This window comes from Dromaius novaehollandiae, chromosome W (genome assembly GCF_036370855.1).
Source record: "Dromaius novaehollandiae isolate bDroNov1 chromosome W, bDroNov1.hap1, whole genome shotgun sequence".
NCBI lineage: Eukaryota > Metazoa > Chordata > Aves > Casuariiformes > Dromaiidae > Dromaius > Dromaius novaehollandiae.
The window spans coordinates 18,381,932-18,397,984 of NC_088130.1; the positions used below are offsets into that span (position 1 = coordinate 18,381,932).

General features: G+C 36.9%; 1 long non-coding RNA gene across 1 annotated transcript; it reads left to right on the forward strand.

Annotated features, from left to right (window-relative positions):
• The first annotated feature begins 209 nt into the window (after window positions 1-209).
• Window positions 210-14,924, forward strand: LOC112978794 (uncharacterized). The gene is made up of 4 exons (XR_003258018.2): window positions 210-340; window positions 4,190-4,283; window positions 8,519-8,658; window positions 14,847-14,924. It is a non-coding gene; the product is annotated as an uncharacterized LOC112978794 (long non-coding RNA).
• The last annotated feature ends 1,129 nt before the right edge of the window (window positions 14,925-16,053 follow it).

Here is a 16,053-nt window from a genome sequence, read left to right on the forward strand (position 1 = left end):
TGTATGCAATTTATATTGCTTTCTCAGTATTACGATGATTAATGGGGTAATAGGATAAGCCCCATATTTTATTGCTAGACCATAGTGAAATCACACACAAAGCTTAAGTGAAGTGGGTTATATTACCAAGGAGAATGATGCACCTGCCTTTTTACTATTATTTTATTACAAGTGATATCCTGGTCCTCTCTTTTTTTCTCGGCAAAAAATACAAAGTAAAATAAATCTAACCAACTTCTTTGTAGTCCAGTAGATGAAGTGGCTGATTCTGTTTTTCCAGGACTCAAGTCCTCTGTGGAGGTGATTTCTTTTTCCTAATCTTCATGGAGGCATCGGAAAGGTAGGTGTTGTGATACTAGCTCAAGCACCTAGATTAAATATATACTATAATTGGCCTTGTTGATGACGAGAAACCACTTTGGGAGGCAGGGGGGAAAGACGTCACTGCCCTGTAGCTACCGAAGCCCCTTTTGCTCCCTCCGGCTGGACTTGTGGGGCGTCTGCCAGCACTGCCTGCAGTGGCAGAGGTGGCTTTCCTCTCTCCCCTGGCCAGTCAATCAAAACTTACCTTGCTTTTGGCATCCAGCCTTTGAGGGAGCTTGCAGGGCTTCAGGGAAGTGCCGGGGGCTGGGTTTTTATTAGCTGAGTGAAGGAGCAGACGGTGAGCTGGAAGCAGAGAAAAGGCAAATGAGAGGGCTCTCCAGCAAAATCTGGGGACTTGAGGAAGGCAGCTATGCAGATGAGCCGTAGCCAGGGACAGGCAAGCTGCAGCCCTGGTGAGCTGTGTGGTTTGCAGGCAGCATAAATCTCGCTTTGGCTGCAGGACTGTGGCGCCTCCGGGCCATGGAGGCTGCCTCCGAGAGGCGTGGGGGTCATGGGGAGCGGTGCTGCTCTCACACGAACATTGCTGTTTCTCCTCTGTAAAACAGGAGATGGGTATGTAATAGGCAGTTTGAGGGTCTTGGAAATACGAAATTTTGGTATTTGGCGTGTAGGATCAGAAAGGTTTGTTATTTCTGAGTAAGGTATTTAGTTATTTGAAGGCAGAGTCAACAGGCCACAGATTCTTGCTTGGGTTTGTATATTTCCCTTCCTCTGTGGCCCATGTCATAATTTATATTTACTTTAATGCATCATTTTTCTTGTTGTTATTCCTTCATTTTCTACTGTTTCCACAAAGGGAGGAATGGCTTCATCATATAGAGTAGCAGCTTCTTCACCCAAAACTACCTACAAATAAATTCAGAAAGTAAGAAATACATACTTTTAGGAGACTAGTTAAAGTATCATTCTCACCCCTACACCTTGTATCTGCATGTTAATTATTTGGAGAGGATGGTGAAGACTTCAAAGTAACAGGAGAAAAGCTTAATGCAAACTTTTATTTTGTTAGTTAAAGAGCATTCAATCACAACCAAGTGCTTCAAAGAGCTCACATAGGTATCTCCTGCCAGTTGGCCTTGGGGGTCACTGCAGTCCTTGACTACTTCTTCCTCTGAAAGGTCTAGGAAGTGGAGGCAGGTTTCACCTTGTATTTCAGGATTTAACATGAGAACTCTTTTTCTTCCCTCTTTTTATTCAGTTGTGGTGGCGAATTTCCATTTTCTTTGACCGCATTTCAAGCTAAAGGATCTAAAAATGTTGTAGTTGAGATTCAGCATCGCCCTCTGGAAAAGGACTGACCAGTCTTTGGGATTTTAGCTGTGATGGAAAACTCCATCACTGAATGATTTAAAATCAATAAGGTTTACTGCGGAGCTTCCCCTTGAGTAGCGTAAAAGACAGGTTATGTGAGAGGTCTTTTCAAGAAAGGTGGTGATGGTTAGCCTTCTGAATAAGGTAACAGACAGAAGACATGCATCATTGTCAAGGCAAACATCTAATGATTTAATCAACTTACTTTAATTCTGGCAGCTACTTAAGGATTCCTGGAGCTTCCAAAAATAGTGATATTTTTTCTTTTGCTGTCAAGAGATTGTTGACAAGCTGCAAATAAAAGGAAAAAAAAATCCTTTTTAAACTGCCACTGTGTATTTAAAGGGACGCCAGGTGTGTGTCTCATAGATCTGGTAGATTTGGTACCCCAATAAACTGTTGGGGGATTAATAGAATAGAAAGCATTGTTATTAAACTTTTGGATGACACCAAGGCAAGTACGTCAGGCAATGTCACCAAGTTTTAAAGGATGTTTCTTCAAGGAGGGTGTCGATCAACAGAAGAAAATTCCAGAGGACATCAACAACTGTTAAAGAACCAAATCTAGAAAACAGAAGGAAAGAGTGAATGAATTGAGGGTTTTTAGTCGGTAAAAAAGGCAACTGAAAAGAGACCTAATAACAGTCTTAAAAATTGTAAAAGCCTGCTTCAGAGAGAGAGAAGAAATAGAGTAATCACTTCTCCATGTCCAGTGTAGGTAAGACAAGAAATAATTGGTTTAAATTTCAGCAAGGGAGTTTTAGGTTAGACATAAGGAAAATTTTTCTAATAGTTAGGACTGTTAAGCATTGCAGTGTTTTGGCTGGGGTGCTATGAAATCTCTGTTGCTGGAGGTTTTTGAGAAAAGTATAGACTGTTGTGAATGATGTAGGCATTTTGCTGATGTTGTCCTGGGGCAGGATCAGCCACCAGAGGACCTTTCAAGGTCCCTTTCTGCCCTATGATTCTAACTGTGCAACTGATAAAAGCTTGTGGCTTTGACCTAAGAGGTACAAGCTGTTAGCAGAATAAATCCTTATCATAGTTGGAGTTTTCCTTGGTCCAATCTAAATCTGAACCTTGAGGCAGAGAAAGGATTAAAGGAGAAATGGCAAGAATTGAATGACTGGACTGGGAACAGTATAACAGGTTAAAAAATATTGTTGGGGGACTAATGAGTTATGGGGAAGGACAAAATGAGTAGGGATTTAACTAAGGAAGGAAAAAAAAATCACATGCTTTTAGGGAAAAGGAATTACTTTATTTGTGTGAAAGTGGTGGATGGCTCTGAGGGGAGTGTAATGAGATGTCACTTTGTGACTTTCAGTGTGGGATAACATAAATAATATTTATGGAAAATTTCTTAAGCTGGTTGCTTAGAGAATTAGCTTCTATTTTATTTTTCTGATACCACTTCTGAAATTGCCAGGTCTCAAGAAAGAAGAGGGAGAGAGAAAGAAGGAGGCAGAATGCCTTCCTACAAGGCATTTGCCCTGACAGCTTTGGGCTGGAAGGGAATTAATTAAAAACAAATACAAATCTTTTTTTTTTTTTTTTTTTTTTTTTTTTAAATCATAACTTTGCTGTATATCAGGATCATACCCTCCATCCACTAATTGCTATACAACCTTGCAGCACAATAACTGTTAATGCCACAGCAGCTCTAGTTTGCTCTGCTTCTCCAGGCTATGACGCTAACGCCCAGCTCTGCGAGTATTAACCAGTTTGTGCCAACTCCCTGTGTAATCACCATTAAACCACAGCTCAGGGCTACAGTCGCAGTAGACTAAGCAGCCTGTGTCCTACCACTATAATACCAACACTGAGATTTACTATTGGAGCTCTGCAGTATGACTATAGTTAGTTTAAATTTTATTATAAAACCTTTCTGTTCTGTGTTTGTTCTATAACAGGCATTGAATGTTGACATTTTGAGGCTAGATTGCTGCTGCTTTTTCTTACTCAACTGTGTCGCATAAGGTGGGTGGTTTAAGGGGAGAAGAGGAAGGGAAAAGCAAAATCTCAGCACTGTTTTTCAAGGAGATAGAGTTACTTTGAGCAAGATCGAAACGTACACTGAATTCTTCAAACACCCCTGGTGTCCTGGGAAGCACAATGAGAGGGGAAAAAAAACTATAAATGTTCTGAGGTATAACACTTTTCAATTTTTGTCTTCATCTCTGCTGTACTAAACTCTATCTGACTTACGAATGTTTACTCTCCTCTAAGTTTCTCAGCATTTAGTAAAGCTGCATATAAAAGCAAACCAATTAAAAAAAAATTCTTGTAAGAAAAGGTAAAACCTTTTTTTTCTCTCTCTCTCAGGTAAAAACACCACTGAAATTGGTGAGAAATTTTCCTATGGGAGTTAGGACTACAGAATTTGGCCAATAAAATCTTTTAATGAAAGTTACTGATTTTAAAAGTTCGAAGGTTTATTTGTTCATTTTTTTCCTCATGATTTTATACATGTGAAATGTTTTGTTTTGCACAGTCAATAACTGCTGCTTACTGCAAGGGGACTGAGAAGAGACTATTTCTGTGCCTACAAAGATGAAGGAAAAAGGAACAGCAAGAATCGTTTTCTGGTGAGTGGTCATGAGATAACGGGAGACTTGGTGATGGTCCTTGAATTTCTAGGGAGATCAAGCTCCAGGAAAAAAAAGGAAGAAAGTGTTGATCTAGATGTAGACTTTCCTGTATTTAACTGCCATCTTGTTTTGTTTTTCAATCCTGAAAATAGAAGGTAAAATAAAATGTAAATCAAAGCCCGTCCTTCAGCCTTCTTGAAGGGCTTACATCTGCTGCAGTGTGGCTTCAGAATTGGAACACAGTTTGTCTTACAGATTAACTTCAGATGTAACTGCTGTTGCTTAATGTTTTATTTCTAAACTGGCAATTGGAATTAGTAAAAGGAAGCAACAGGAAATGAAGGCCATGAAACTCTTATTCCCAAGTACACAAAGGATGTGAAAGATTGAGAATAATGTATTTACATTTATGAAACTGCATTGAAAGTTTTAAACATAAATTGGAGATAATACATTTTATGATATGTTCCCAATTTTTCCCCAAAACAGAGAAAATAATTTTTACTACTGCAGCTTTATAACTCACTACCACAAGGAAAACTGTGGTGTTTCATCTAGCCAGCAGTGATGATGACTACATGACTGTCCTATGGAAAAAATAAATATACAACCAGTGTAAGATTACATTGAAATTATATTTATGGAAGTTCTTCCAAACCAACTAATTAATCGCAATATTCTGCATCAGCTGAACTAGGCATTTTTTTTCCCGCATAAGTATCCAGTATTTTTATCGCGTTAAATGGAGTTGCAGTCTGTGTTCCTTCCAGGCAGCCTCAGTGTCGGGCTTGTGGGTGGTAGCTCTGCTCTGACATGTAGCGGTTCCTCTTTGGGCACCCTGCTCTTCCATGGTTTTCGACATCTGCATAACAGTATTCCTCCCTGCCTCTTCTGCCGAAGAGTTTTGTAGACAAATGTCAGCACTGGCTGCCAATCCATAGACCCGCACTGATGTTGTGGGTACTTTTTCAGCAGTTTCAGATACTGCTCTCCTGTCAGTTGCTAACCCATGGCCTGTGTCAAGCCTCATTACGTGCTTTTTCTGTTTGTATTGCCCTAATCTCCACAAATCATTGTAATTGGTCTCTGTTTGCAGTGTGCTTGGCTGTTGGCCATGTTAAGGCTATGATACTCCTGTGCTACAAGGCAAAATATTGAACAGTGGAAATGAATCCCCACAATACTGTGAAAAAATTATTCGTATTTTTAACTGAAGATAAGTAGAAAATGGTTTTCTTGTCCTGCATGATTCTGGAAGATTTCCAAACATTTCTCATCGAAAATATGCAAAATTGAAAGATTTTAAAAATGTTAATGGGCATGTTTGGGCGGAGGATTTAGGAAGAAAGACAAGTACCTAGATTCAGAGCAGGTCCTTGAGCTTTGGCCATTCACATTTGACTTCTTATCCACGGCTATTTAGTGGTATGCAGCATTTATTGGAGGTGTTGCATTCTGCAGAAATAATTAATTTTTTAACTGATCAGAGATCAACTTTTCTCTCATGTTTATGAAAGTGGAGGAGAATGGAATAATAGGAATCCATCTGAGGCGAACAGTTTAACTACCTGGCAGTTGGAGTGGCTGCCATAGGATGCACTTCCTTACTTGCATTACTCGTGTTAGGAGTGCTGACAGAAGCATTTCTGTTTCAAGAAAGTTGAGGCTGTGGGCCACCAGTGAAGGCAAAAGTTTATTTAACATAACTGACTGCAATCTGTAGGACTAATACTGTAAGTACGCAAAGACTTCCCTATTGATCAACGTTTCTTTTGGCAAGATGTTTCTGTTGGTGAGATGCTCTCTCGTCTTTGGCTTATTGGGTTTTAGAAGTTTCCTTTCATGCAGGCTCTTAGTGAAGTTAAAGAGGATTCAAAAGATTCCAGAGGATCAAAAGATTGTAGCTTCTGACCCTTTATCACCACTATTTAGTAGCAGATCTTAGGTGTTGATCTTGTTTTGCTGTCTAACTGTTTTGCTTTCTAATTGCTGATCTTGTTTACCAATTCTGCCTAATACGTGATGAAACATAAGCTGTTTTAAGCTAACTGCTAAGCTCAAGCGAGACAGAAAGAACACTAACTCCTTATTTCTTATGGTAATAGATAAAGAGACTTTCATCTTTCCCCATTTTACGTACGTCTCTCTTCTTCAAGCTTTGCATTGCTAGACTTTCAGTATTCGCGCCACGAGCACTTGGGCCAGAAGAGTGAGTGCTTCATCTGCAGAATAGTTGTTTGGCGATTGAAATTTCTTTCCCAACATCAGTGTGATTAAAAAAAAAAAATGTACTTTTTCTCAAATGGCTTTGGTTTCAGTTAATCAGCATTTTCTGACAGAAAGCTGTTTAATTGGAAAATCCCCAATAGAGCTGATTATTGTTCAAATAATTAGTGGCCAAAGAGGGATCAGGTAGGAGATGGATTTAGAATGATGATAATGATTATCATGTTCTGCACAGTGCAGTGCTCTGCCTGTCTATGTATGCATTCAAATACTTCTAAATAATATCTAATGATGATCATCCTTAAGCTCTGGATTTGCAGTATACTGAAACAGTCAGGGAATGGTTTCTGAGCTTGTAATGAACTGTTGGGAAAAGGTTAGACTTTATTTTGCAGGAATCTTTTTAAATTTGGATTGTATTATAGTTTCTTAAACATATACCATTAAATATGAGGGTACGTGAAAAAAATGAGAGGTAGTGTTGCAAAGTAAGGATAATTTATGGCTTATTTGCCAAGGAAGGTTTTATAACGTGACAGAACAAAGAACACGTAAGAACACAGTACAAAGTAAAAGTTACAGAATGGTATAATTGTCTGCAAAAATGAAATGGTAGAGTTGCCTTAAATTATTCATTAAGAATAATAAGGTTAATTTTTAAGCTTCGTGTTATTAGTCAGTGACTGATTACAAACTTATGTTGATGCATTTATAATTCATAAGAGTATTTTTTCAGATCAAATTGTTCACAAATTCTGTGCCTTGGCAGTCTGGTTTTTTTGGTGTTTAATCATTTCGTTGAAGGGTTATTATTGTTGTTTCTTGACTTCAGTTGAGCTAATGGCAAGACATTTTCCACTGGATGTGTTGATCTATCCTTTTCCAGTAAGCAGTAGTTTATTAAGATTATCTATAATCTCAACTGTAGCTGTTGGTAAAATTATTACAGTAATTGTGTTTAAATTTTACCTAATATAACCTGTTACATGAATTAAAATGTTTTGAAATTGTGATGCATCTCTGTTTGAAAGCCTGACATACTTGTCATAATATAAAGCTGCTTTTATTTATAATTGCTATTCTAACAGCTTTATGAACCTCTTACTAATATTTGCATTGAGCTTCCAACAAAAATGATCTGAATTTTTTTTGTATACACTTGATTTCACTTCTAAAAAGAAAGACTTTTAAAGAAATATTTCTTCCTCTGCCATACTCCTAACACTGAACAGACGTACTCAGCTTTAAAATGATTATTTCCTCAAGACAGCTCAACATATGTTGAAAGAAAAGGCACTAACTGGAATGCTAATGGCTTTACAGTAAATGCCATAGGTGCTTTTGCAGTTGTTACCTAAGCATCTGAATAGGTTGTAAGATATGATACCATTATTTTTCCTGAAGAATCCCTGTCAGGGCTAATAATACATCTACTGTAAAGGTGCTTTTTATTTCAGGGAGGCTTCAAGCTACATCTGTTACCAAATATAATAAAAAGTGTACAGTATAAACTATATCAGTTTGTGAAACTTCAGTTCCTATTAGCTGTGAAAACTATCTAGTGCCATTTTTATATTAAAAGAATAAAGTAAAATACAAGAATCTATCCTGCCTAGTTCTGCCCTACTGAACTAAGTCCAGCAGAGAAGGTAACAAGAAACCCAACAACTTTTCTCTCTGCTGCTACTTTTTAATGTATGTAGTAAGAAGAATGGCTGCAGATTCTAGTTCGTACGTTCAGTGCAAAGTGGCATCTTTGTAGCTATTGCATTTATTATTGCCTTTGACCTCTGTCTTTGAGCTATCTGACCATATCTGTGAGCTATCTTACCATACTGAATGATTTGGAAGTGTTGGGCTCTAGAGCAGCCTTTCTTATTATTTGTAAAATATATATATTATATATATAATTTAAGCTACTTTTTATGTAATTTGCAAATAACTTTTGAAATGTAAAACTGTAAGGATCGTTCATGCATGTGATTGCTTCATCACCTGTCATTCAGAACCGTGCAAGTGGAGAAGACATGACCATTTGCCTGCTTTTGGGGCTGGCGGGTCATGGACGCTTCGTGCAGCATGGTGCTGGGCCGCAGAAGGAACATGCAACTCTGTGGATGACTGAAGATGAATCCTACATTCGCAGGTAAGAGTAGGGCCTGGCCACCACAACCTTTTTGCCTGCTCTGGAGAGCATGTATTGGAAACTCCGTGAGCTGCAGGTTAACTACGTTGGTTTTGTCTTTCCTTGGACTCTTCTGTAAAAGGTTTGGGTTCATATTAACAAAACTAAATTCTAAAATGACTTAGAAAAGTGTAAAATACTTAATTTTTATAGCTGAAATGGAACATCAAATTTAGTAAAGAGAACTAGGTTAATAGTTATAGCCCTGTAAAAATGTGAGGAAAAAATGGAAGTTACAGTCCCCGTTCTAGCTGCATCATCTGGCGTAGGTTTGATGCTTTATATTGCTAGCTATGGCTATGATCTTAAAACTTTCACAAATTCTTACCTTTATGTGCTACATATTCAGTTGGTCTATTTTCATTTATAAATTGAAGCATATAGGAAAACCTGTGTAGGATTGACATCTAAGCTGTTAATACCTGATTCAAAGCAGCTACTTTCTCCTGTGGGTTATGGGATAGAATTTTGAATTTGCTGAAGTTGTTTTCTGTAAAATATCAAGGGAGAAACTGTTTTAAACAAATCATGCTTACAAATAACCATTGTGGTTCTTTAAAGTTTAAAACCGAAAGACAAAATACCTAAATAGCTTAGTGACTGAGGTGAAATTTATATCATTATGGATTGTGCTGGCCTGCAATAATTTTTTTCTAAAGTGTGAGGAAACTTAAAGAAGATGACTTACTCCTCAGCTGTACACAGATGTTGTATATGTGTGAACATGTGTTTGCATGTGTGTAGTAGTGAGAGACTGTCTAGCATGGTACAGCCATGGCTTATGTATTATTTTTATACTTTTGACTCACATTTTAACTTGTACTGAAAATAGCTACGCTTCCATACCAACAGTTTCAGTTTAATGTACTGAGTTTTTCACCTCCACTCCTAAGACAGTACTTTCCGTAGCCTTCTGTCTTTCAGTAATACTCTGTTCTCTAATTACTTCGGCTTTTCTCCCTAAGAGAAGCACCATTCTTTCTGCTTAAATATTGTCTTCACTTGGGAGATAGTTCAGCTTAAATCCTGGTACCGGTGGTAAAACATCTCAGTTATTTTTCTGTCTCAGTATTATACTCAATTACTTACTTAATTTGAGATGTTAGGCTGTCCATCAAAAATATCTTGATTTAACTCTCTTCTGTTTTGAAAATCAAATCTCCCAGGCATAACTCAAACTACAGTTGTAGCTGAACAGAATGTCTAACTCCACTGAAATTATGATGTCCCTGAGGATAATTCAGGGTGGAATGTGTCACTTTAATTTGATTATGGGCAAGTACTGTGAATCATGCATCTTGGTCATTACCTCTTAATAAACAATTAAACATTCATAATTTCCCTTTTTCATTGATTTTCCTGGTAATTTAATATATTACTCTTTATGAAACTTCCTTCAGTGGAGTATGTCTTTGAACAGAAATGTGACTAAATAATAAAAAGAATGTGTGACAAGTAATAATATATATTAACTTAACAGTTCCTTCATCATCTTTTTCAGTATCTCTTTATTTTAATCTCTGTTGGTTTTTTTCACTGCTCTTGTCTTATTGCAGAGAGGAATCATATGTTGGAATAATTAAACTCTACCCTGGGACTTCAGAACTCTGTAAAACTAATTTTTGCTGTCTTCTCTTTTTAATACTTCAGCAAGTTCATAAGGAAAACAGTGGTGGAATCTATTTAAGTAATTCTTATATAGATTGCAGTGAAATCCTCCGTGTTCCATTTTAAAGTTACATAATTTGATACAACTTTAGTACTTTACATTATCTTAAAATGCTGCTGTTTGATGAAGATTCTGTGTGAAAGATTCTGTGTAAAAGTATAATTTGTTTCTGAAAATTACAGCTAATAGTAAGTATTGTACAATATCCAAAACTGTACAGTATCCAAGGAGTCACTATGCCAATCTGCTTTATGACTGTACAGCATATTCATGTAATTGAGAACAGAATTTGGCTGAGCAGTTACTAATAATTTGGGTTTTTTTCCCCCTTTTTTTTATTCTCAAGCTTCTTTTATTTTACATCTAAGACCCATCAGGGAGAGAGGTGTGTGCCTGTGCACTATAAACAGTTAACGATGCTGCAATACCTAATCTGTTATGATGCAAGAGGTAACAAAGTACACCCTGTGTGGCCCATTATGGAAAAACACTATTAGATGCATCAGCAGTGGGTGAAATGAAAACTGCGGGAGGACTGATAAAAAACAGTGAGCAAGAAAGTAAAGCTGGCAGTAGCTGAGGCACTGCTCCGGCAGTGGTGTGATTGGAGAGAGAGCCCTGGGAAAACTGACAGCAACTACCTGCACTAAAATTAAGCAATGCTGTGCGGGGTGTGATAGGCGTGTGGCATGGTCCCTCTGAAGCAGTAACACACTGGCTATATCTGCCAGTGCCTATTGCAGTTTTGTGGTGGCAGCAGTTAGAGTTTTACTTGGTTATGCTTGATCTGTTAGAATTTGGTGAAGAGCATGTAGTGAAGCACCGCAATACTCGAGTTTCTCAGATTAACCTTCAGCACTGAAATGAGTTAGAGAGACTGGGTAAGCAGCTTCCTGCACTAGCCTTTTGCATTTGGAGACCTGGAAATAGTGAACTCCAGTCCTCAAAAAATTCGGTGATACTTTTATTCCGTTCATGAAAGCAAGATTTAACCCTACCTTACAAGTTGTCTACATTCCTTACATTTGCATTAAGGTCATGATGTTAAAGTAAACTGTTTTCAAAACTCCTAGCATTTGTTCTTCCATGAGAGAAGTTACGTCTCCCAGTATGAAAAATTCCTGGAGTATTAATTTCTCTAAATGCATTCTTCCATACTCTCCCATACTCAAACTCAGTTTGAGGTATGTATGTATTGTTGACTTCTGAAGACACCTGCTTGGCTCTCTGAAGCTGCTCTGGTGACAGGCATGTTGACTCTTGGTTGGCGGAATCCCCACTCACTGCTGGTCGGTGTTGAATCCCTCTCCCTCCCCATGTGCTTTGTCCCTTAAATGTGGGTATTCTCCCTTTTTCACAATGATCTTTTTCACAATTTTTTTTGGACTCTGGTTCCTGACTTGATCATTTCCTCTGTTCTTGTGGGACCAGCTGCTCTTTTGCTCCTGTTTGCCCATCTCTTTGTTTTCCATTGCAACAAACTTCTACCTCCCTCCTTTTAAGCATATCCTAAATTCTTTTGTGACTTGAAATATATGATTAACTTTCTTCCTAAAGCGAAGTACCTCGACTGAATAGAGGCTGGTTGCTGAGTTAGGGTCTTCCAAGATTCTTTGGTCTTAAGGGCTTTCAGTTTTAACACATTTCATGATCTATATTTCAAATGTTCAAAGAGCGTCTTTCTTTCAAAATAACAGAGCATATAACTCACAAGCTTGATAATTGAAAGGGGTGGTAATGTCATTACATACATGAGGATTCTGATATAGGCAACCTTCTTCTCAAAACATTTTCCTTCTTATTGTCACTACTGCAAATTTTTGCTCAGGAATTTTAAAGCCTCTACAATTATTGTTAATCTTAATCACATTTTAAAAGGGACAAGGTTTCCAAAAGTTAGTTTTTGTCATCTCTAAGTCTTGTTGCTTTAATCTATAGTCAATGTTTTTTAATCTCATCTCAAAGTTATGTCTTTGAAGTCATATGTGCCCCAGTCATTAGTTTATTCAGAAAAATGATGAGCCAAATAATTCTTAGTAGAATCAGTAAAATAGCCTGGCTGATCAGCAATTTTTAAAACAAGGCTTTTTATATATTTATGTACCAAACTATAATTGAAGGATTCCATAAAATCTATGTATATATTGACAATGAAGTGCATATTCAACTAATTATTCATCCATATAGCTGGTAATTTAATCCTAGAAAGTTATAAATATTTATAAAAGTTGATTCAGAAAAGGAGCCTTCTTTATGAATATGACATTATCTATCTCAGGAAGACTTGTGTAAGTAAGCCAGAATCCATCTGATGATTCTGTACATGAGCCAGAATCCATCCATTTTGATGGTATCCATTGGAATCAGAAAACAGAAGGATTTTGTAAACTATTTAAAGAAGAAAGGTGAGAAATAATAGAAGTATAACACATTAGTGTGTTACTATTAGTATTTTGATTTATAAATGAAATAATGTCTAACTTGAAAGATCTGCTCATATATGTCCTTTCTCTTCTATGTCACAAATTCCATTTATATCATTTTTCATAAATCAAAAGTACGATTGATAAAAAACTGATGTTTTCACTTGTGTGTAATGAAACACTAGGCTACAGAAATTTACAGTGGCTTTTATACAGCTTTTAGTATAGAGAAAAATAAAATGACTTACTGAATCCAGAGTAGGGTCTGTAGTCTTTCATAGTGCTGTCAGATATAAAAACATACTTTAAGATTATGAGGTGAATCTTCAAAAATCTAAAGGCTCATTGAAGATACACTAGTAAAAGTTATCTCCCAAATTATTGACTATCATTTTGGCCTTGTGATCTTAGTTTTATTTTCTAATAAGCATTGGAATAGTAATTAAAATAATAATAAACAGAGGTTTGCTATGGTATTTCTGCTAGTAGTGCAGTTCGGAATCACCAGACCTTAAACTGTGTATTTAAAAACTTGAGAATTATGTTGGTGTGAATTAAGTCTAATGGTTATTTGAAGGGTTGAATCATCCTGGTTTTCCCATACCTAATCTCATGAATCCTGTGTATGACAGGTGTGAAATTTGAACCATAAGCCATTGTTTCTTGGCTCTGATGATTAGGATGAGCTCTACCTTGTAAAAGATGCAGGTTTTTCAGATTCATAGTTTATACTTTAGTTTCAGCAGATTCCTCCTTTTTTTCCAAACATCTTTATTTTTGTCCGTAATTAATTTTCTTCTGACTTTTTAAATTTCCTGCAAGCATTTTTCTACCATTGTTATTTTCATGTTGTCCCTGCATGACTATGGGCATAAGGTATACAGATTTCCCATTAACTGAGTGTGAAATATTCAGTAGGAATGGAAACTTGGTGCGCAGCATTGTCATTAGACTGAGTAGCTTCATACACTGCAATTGCAAGTGAGGTCACATTTCTGTTTACTTATTTTTGTCATTTAAAGTCTTGATTTGAAAACAAACAGACAAAAAGAGTAAGAATTACTAATGTTGTACGTGCCACAGAGTTTAATCACAGGGTCTTGGAAAAGCTAGGACATCAGTTCTCCAAAGATTTCTTTGACAGCTCCCTGAAGATGCACTGGAAAAGGTTAATCTGATCAAGCTTTCAGCAGATGAAGTAGGGTAGAATAGTGCTTGCCTTACAGAAGTTGCAGCCGGCTTACCATGCCAGTCAGGCAAACTGAGAAACCAATAATAACTCAAACAAACAAAAGGAAAGAGAATGTGACATGAGTAATTCATGTAAGTCCTATCCTGCTGCCATTATATTGCAAATGCCAACTTTCGACAAGCTGAAAATTCATTTTTCTGCTCCATACTGCTTTATTTTAAGGGATATATTTTAAGAGAACTAATTAAGTTTCATTTATTTTAAGACATGCCAGTTGGCAGGGTTTTATTTTCTTGCAAATAATGGAAAGAAGTAAAAGATCTACATGAGGTCACAGGCTCTGGCTGGTGGGCATAAGCATCTGTGAGTGTTTTGCTGTTGCTGCTTACAAAAAATAGAAATAAAAGCTAACCAGGAAAGGAAGAAGCAAAGAGACAAAACTTTTTAGGAGGAGAGAGTCTTTCCGGGAGGCTTTGTGGTCAGAGAAGGGTCAAATATTGAATTCCTATACATAAGTAGAAGCAAATACTAAGACTGACTGGAAATAATTTCCTCAACATATTACTAGAAGGAAAAAAAGTTTAGCCATAAACACAATAAATGCATACAGTAACTTGGTAACTTTGAAGAAATAGGCTTAAAAAAGACAATAGAGATAAAAAGCATAGTGGAAAATGACAATAGCTGTAGTATCTTCTGTAATGCATTCAAAACCTACCATCTCGAGGATCAGATAGGGACCAAGGGAATTTTATGTGCCCCAAAAGAGTAAACTCTATCCACTGGTAATATTGCACTGATAGTATGACTACGGCTGAGGAAAATGCACATATATTTATTCTATATTTATTCTTATTTATTCTAGAGACTTTTCCTTGTTGGTAATCAGATGTTTTTTCCAGGTAAGCAATGTTCTTTTTATAGTTCTCCGAAGTTTTGCTCTGCGTCTTCAGTGACATACATTCTCCTTGTAGATATGCATGGGCTTTCAAGTAATAGAAGCCTAATTCAAATAGTGTTGCTTTTATTGTTATGTTTTTCTTTGTTTTTCTATTTTAATATCTTGTTAATTTGTTCCATTATTTGTGGTTTCTTTATTTTCTTGCCATTTTATTTCATTTATTGCATTTTTGTTTTGTTCATTTATTTCCTTCCCATACCTCCCTAAGTCTATTTTTTCTTTTAATTAATTCTTTTTTACTAATTTATCCTTATTCTGAGACAGAAGGAGAGAGGAAATGCAAAGATTAAAAAAACCCTGTGGTCTCATTTTTTTTTTCTTCCTTGTCTTTTCCATTGTTTTTAAGAAATCTTTGATTTTTGTTTTCTCCTCCTCCAAGCATAGATTTGAGGCATACACCAGCACTACTTCTGTAACATCTTTAAACGGAGCACCCTGGGCATAAGAGTGCTGTGAATTTCAGGCTACATTACTGAATTTGTCATTTAGTTGTTATATGGAGTTTAGCCTGAGGCATGGGGCAGGTGAAGGAGGATGTTGGCCCTGGTAACCTCTGGGCTAATGCCATCATTTCAGTAGGGGTCAGAAGACTTTTCTGACTCCACAGTGTTATTTTCAGTTGTTGTTAATGTTCTTTTTCTCTTTCTTTTTTTTTTTTTTTTTTCCCCCTGAGGACCAGCAGTATACAGAACTTAAGAAATGTGATTCATCCTGTAGGAAGCGTGCAGTGGGAGAACAGGATTATAACCAGGCAATTGGTGCAGAATTCTAGCCAGAAACAATTTTCTTTAGTCTTCAATATGTCTTACCCCTGTCATATTCCTATCTGCCATTATGAGTTGTCCGTTAGCCTTTGCTGCTGAGTCTTTTTACTTTTTTTCCCCCTGCCCCCTCCTCTTTTTTGGGGCTGTTTTCTTTATATAGCCCCTTCTATGTGCATGATGTTCCCTTTATTCATCAATTCTTTGCAATTTCTATGGGTGCTCCTCATCATTTCTCTCTTTTCACCTCCTGCTTTTTTCTCTTCAGTGAAATACTTTGTGTTATTAAAACAGAAAAGAAAAATGAAATTTAACACTATCATGTGGAGGAATGGGATAATATCCCTTCA